Below are 6,476 nucleotides of genomic sequence, written 5' to 3'. Positions count from 1 at the left end.
TGTGTCCCCCCACAAAGAGCTCATCCACCAGGCCCTGTGTCCCCCACACAGAGCTCGTCCACCAGGCCCTGTGTCCCCCCACACAGAGCTCCTCCACCAGGCCCTGTGTCCCCCACACAGAGCTCGTTCAGGAGGCCCTGTGTCCCCCACACAGAGCTCATCCACCAGGCCCTGTCGCCCCCCACACAGAGCTCATCCACCAGGCCCTGTGTCCCCCACACAGAGCTCGTCCACCAGGCCCTGTGTCCCCCACACAGAGCTCGTCCACCAGGCCCTGTGTCCCCCACACAGAGCTCGTTCAGGAGGCCCTGTGTCCCCCACACGGAGCTCGTTCAGGAGGCCCTGACTGCTGACTGCAGGCTTCATGAATAAAGCAAGCAGCAGCCATCCTTCTCCTGTCCCTCTGCCACATGGAGGGGGGTGGGGCAGAGAGAGAGGGAGAGAGGGAGAGAGAGGGAGAGAGAGAGAGAGAGAGAGAGAGAGAGAGAGAGAGAGAGAGAGAGAGAGAGAGAGAGAAAGAGAGAGCGGTAACAGAGAATTGGCCGAGCTACGGCGAGGAGTCAGAGAACAGGATATTGGAGGCGGTGCAGAATGTTAAAGAACTGAGCAGTGGATTCTGAAACAGGACAGAATGTCTTAAAGGTGGTTCCAGAGGCACGGTGTGGGAAGTATTGACAGTGGACAGCGAGGGCAGAACCCTCCATGCTGACAGGACCACGCTCCAGGCTCCGTCGGGAACGCCAGACAACTCAGAGCTGTCTGGACTGTGTTTCTGGACACTGTGGAGAGTCTGGACAGTCTGGGACGGGCCTGTTGACTGATACCTGTCCATTTAAACTCTAGACGGGCCTGTTGACTGATACCTGTCCATTTAAACTCTAGACGGGCCTGTTGACTGATACCTGTCCATTTAAACTCTAGACGGGCCTGTTGACTGATACCTGTCCATTTAAACTCTATAGACGGGCCTGTTGACTGATACCTGTCCATTTAAACTCTAGACGGGCCTGTTGACTGATACCTGTCCATTTAAACTCTATAGACAGGCCTGTTGACTGATACCTGTCCATTTAAACTCTAGACGGGCCTGTTGACTGATACCTGTCCATTTAAACTCTATAGACGGGCCTGTTGACTGATACCTGTCCATTTAAACTCTATAGACGGGCCTGTTGACTGATACCTGTCCATTTAAACTCTATAGACGGGCCTGTTGACTGATACCTGTCCATTTAAACTCTAGACGGGCCTGTTGACTGACACCTGTCCATTTAAACTCTAGACGGGCCTGTTGACTGATACCTGTCCATTTAAACTCTAGACGGGCCTGTTGACTGATACCTGTCCATTTAAACTCTAGACGGGCCTGTTGACTGATACCTGTCCATTTAAACTGTAGACGGGCCTGTTGACTGATACCTGTCCATTTAAACTCTAGACGGGCCTGTTGACTGATACCTGTCCATTTAAACTCTAGACGGGCCTGTTGACTGATACCTGTCCATTTAAACTCTAGACGGGCCTGTTGACTGATACCTGTCCATTTAAACTCTAGACGGGCCTGTTGACTGATACCTGTCCATTTAAACTCTAGACGGGCCTGTTGACTGATACCTGTCCATTTAAACTCTAGACGGGCCTGTTGACTGATACCTGTCCATTTAAACTCTCTAGACGGGCCTGTTGACTGATACCTGTCCATTTAAACTCTAGACGGGCCTGTTGACTGATACCTGTACATTTAAACTCTATAGACGGGCCTGTTGACAGATACCTGTCCATTTAAACTCTAGACGGGCCTGTTGACTGATACCTGTCCATTTAAACTCTAGACGGGCCTGTTGACTGATACCTGTCCATTTAAACTCTGTATGGGCCTGTTGACTGATACCTGTCCATTTAAACTCTAGACGGGCCTGTTGACTGATACCTGTCCATTTAAACTCTAGACGGGCCTGTTGACTGATACCTGTCCATTTAAACTCTAGACGGGCCTGTTGACTGACACCTGTCCATTTAAACTCTATAGACGGGCCTGTTGACTGATACCTGTCCATTTAAACTCTAGACGGGCCTGTTGACTGACACCTGTCCATTTAAACTCTATAGACGGGCCTGTTGACTGATACCTGTCCATTTAAACTCTAGACGGGCCTGTTGACTGATACCTGTCCATTTAAACTCTATAGACGGGCCTGTTGACTGATACCTGTCCATTTAAACTCTATAGACGGGCCTGTTGACTGATACCTGTCCATTTAAACTCTAGACGGGCCTGTTGACTGATACCTGTCCATTTAAACTCTAGACGGGCCTGTTGACTGATACCTGTCCATTTAAACTCTAGACGGGCCTGTTGACTGACACCTGTCCATTTAAACTCTATAGACGGGCCTGTTGACTGATACCTGTCCATTTAAACTCTAGACGGGCCTGTTGACTGATACCTGTCCATTTAAACTCTATAGACGGGCCTGTTGACTGATACCTGTCCATTTAAACTCTAGACAGGCCTGTTGACTGATACCTGTCCATTTAAACTCTAGACGGGCCTGTTGACTGATACCTGTCCATTTAAACTCTAGACGGGCCTGTTGACTGATACCTGTCCATTTAAACTCTAGACGGGCCTGTTGACTGATACCTGTCCATTTAAACTCTAGACGGGCCTGTTGACTGATACCTGTCCATTTAAACTCTAGACGGGCCTGTTGACTGATACCTGTCCATTTAAACTCTAGACGGGCCTGTTGACTGATACCTGTCCATTTAAACTCTATAGACGGGCCTGTTGACTGATACCTGTCCATTTAAACTCTAGACGGGCCTGTTGACTGATACCTGTCCATTTAAACTCTAGACGGGCCTGTTGACTGATACCTGTCCATTTAAACTCTAGACGGGCCTGTTGACTGATACCTGTCCATTTAAACTCTATAGACGGGCCTGTTGACTGATACCTGTCCATTTAAACTCTAGACGGGCCTGTTGACTGATACCTGTCCATTTAAACTCTATAGACGGGCCTGTTGACTGATACCTGTCCATTTAAACTCTATAGACGGGCCTGTTGACTGATACCTGTCCATTTAAACTCTATAGACGGGCATGTTGACTGATACCTGTCCATTTAAACTCTAGACGGGCCTGTTGACTGATACCTGTCCATTTAAACTCTATAGACGGGCCTGTTGACTGATACCTGTCCATTTAAACTCTATAGACGGGCCTGTTGACTGACACCTGTCCATTTAAACTCTAGACGGGCCTGTTGACTGATACCTGTCCATTTAAACTCTAGACGGGCCTGTTGACTGATACCTGTCCATTTAAACTCTAGACGGGCCTGTTGACTGATACCTGTCCATTTAAACTCTAGACGGGCCTGTTGACTGATACCTGTCCATTTAAACTCTATAGACGGGCCTGTTGACTGATACCTGTCCATTTAAACTCTAGACGGGCCTGTTGACTGATACCTGTCCATTTAAACTCTATAGACGGGCCTGTTGACTGATACCTGTCCATTTAAACTCTATAGACGGGCCTGTTGACTGATACCTGTCCATTTAAACTCTATAGACGGGCCTGTTGACTGATACCTGTCCATTTAAACTCTAGACGGGCCTGTTGACTGATACCTGTCCATTTAAACTCTAGACGGGCCTGTTGACTGATACCCGTCCATTTAAACTCTAGACGGGCCTGTTGACTGATACCTGTCCATTTAAACTCTAGACGGGCCTGTTGACTGATACCTGTCCATTTAAACTCTAGACGGGCCTGTTGACTGATACCTGTCCATTTAAACTCTAGACGGGGCCTGTTGACTGATACCTGTCCATTTAAACTCTATAGACGGGCCTGTTGACTGATACCTGTCCATTTAAACTCTAGACGGGCCTGTTGACTGATACCTGTCCATTTAAACTCTAGACGGGCCTGTTGACTGATACCTGTCCATTTAAACTCTATAGACGGGCCTGTTGACTGATACCTGTCCATTTAAACTCTATAGACGGGCCTGTTGACTGATACCTGTCCATTTAAACTCTATAGACGGGCCTGTTGACTGATACCTGTCCATTTAAACTCTATAGACGGGCCTGTTGACTGATACCTGTCCATTTAAACTCTAGAGGGCCTGTTGACTGATACCTGTCCATTTAAACTCTATAGACGGGCCTGTTGACTGATACCTGTCCATTTAAACTCTAGACGGGCCTGTTGACTGATACCTGTCCATTTAAACTCTATAGACGGGCCTGTTGACTGATACCTGTCCATTTAAACTCTAGACGGGCCTGTTGACTGATACCTGTCCATTTAAACTCTATAGACGGGCCTGTTGACTGATACCTGTCCATTTAAACTCTAGACGGGCCTGTTGACTGATACCTGTCCATTTAAACTCTATAGACGGGCCTGTTGACTGATACCTGTCCATTTAAACTCTAGACGGGCCTGTTGACTGATACCTGTCCATTTAAACTCTATAGACGGGCCTGTTGACTGATACCTGTCCATTTAAACTCTAGACGGGCCTGTTGACTGATACCTGTCCATTTAAACTCTATAGACGGGCCTGTTGACTGATACCTGTCCATTTAAACTCTAGACGGGCCTGTTGACTGATACCTGTCCATTTAAACTCTATAGACGGGCCTGTTGACTGATACCTGTCCATTTAAACTCTATAGACGGGCCTGTTGACTGATACCTGTCCATTTAAACTCTATAGACGGGCCTCTCTTTATTGCTAATGGCGTTTAATGTGTTTGTACCGTTTGGTTTAATCACCTCATCAACATGAGACAGACTTTGATACATTAGCGCCGCTCACTTCACACGGGTGTGATTTTTACCAGTGGTGGAAAAAGTACTCTTTTTTTGTTTTACTTCAGTAAAAGTACCAGTACTGCGATTTGGAACTACTTCGTTACAAGTAAAAGTTACGGAAAATGTACTTGAGTAAAAGTACAAAAGTATCAGCATCAAAATGTACTTAAAGTACTAAAAGTAAAAGTACTGATAAGGAACATAGAACCATAGCTTATAGAGAGGACATACTGTATAAGGAACATAGAACCGTAGCTTATAGAGAGGACATACTGTATAAGGAACATAGAACCATAGCTTATAGAGAGGACATACTGTATAAGGAACATAGAACCATAGCTTATAGAGAGGACATACTGTATAAGGAACATAGAACCATAGCTTATAGAGAGGACATACTGATAAGGAACATAGAACCATAGCTTATAGAGAGGACATACTGTATAAGGAACATAGAACCATAGCTTATAGAGAGGACATACTGTATAAGGAACATAGAACCATAGCTTATAGAGAGGACATACTGTATAAGGAACATAGAACCATAGCTTATAGAGAGGACATACTGTATAAGGAACATAGAACCATAGCTTATAGAGAGGACATACTGTATAAGGGACATAGAACCATAGCTTATAGAGAGGACATACTGTAAGGAACATAGAACCATAGCTTATAGAGAGGACATACTGCATAAGGAACATAGAACCATAGCTTATAGAGAGGACATACTGTATAAGGAACATAGAACCATAGCTTATAGAGAGGACATACTGTATAAGGAACATAGAACCATAGCTTATAGAGAGGACATACTGTATAAGGAACATAGAACCATAGCTTATAGAGAGGACATACTGTATAAGGAACATAGAACCGTAGCTTATAGAGAGGACATACTGTATAAGGAACATAGAACCATAGCTTATAGAGAGGACATACTGTATAAGGAACATAGAACCATAGCTTATAGAGAGGACATACTGTATAAGGAACATAGAACCATAGCTTATAGAGAGGACATACTGTATAAGGAACATAGAACCATAGCTTATAGAGAGGACATACTGTATAAGGAACATAGAACCATAGCTTATAGAGAGGACATACTGTAAGGAACATAGAACCGTAGCTTATAGAGAGGACATACTGATAAGGAACATAGAACCATAGCTTATAGAGAGGACATACTGTATAAGGAACATAGAACCATAGCTTATAGAGAGGACATACTGTATAAGGAACATAGAACCATAGCTTATAGAGAGGACATACTGTATAAGGAACATAGAACCATAGCTTATAGAGAGGACATACTGTATAAGGAACATAGAACCATAGCTTATAGAGAGGACATACTGTATAAGGAACATAGAACCATAGCTTATAGAGAGGACATACTGTATAAGGAACATAGAACCGTAGCTTATAGAGAGGACATACTGTATAAGGAACATAGAACCGTAGCTTATAGAGAGGACATACTGTGTAAGGAACATAGAACCGTAGCTTATAGAGAGGACATACTGTATAAGGAACATAGAACCGTAGCTTATAGAGAGGACATACTGTAAGGAACATAGAACCGTAGCTTATAGAGAGGACATACTGTAAGGAACATAGAACCGTAGCTTATA

This window comes from Protomyctophum parallelum, assembly GCF_964188405.1.
Source record: "Protomyctophum parallelum genome assembly, chromosome: 16".
NCBI lineage: Eukaryota > Metazoa > Chordata > Actinopteri > Myctophiformes > Myctophidae > Protomyctophum > Protomyctophum parallelum.
Note: the sequence above shows the minus strand (reverse complement) of the source record.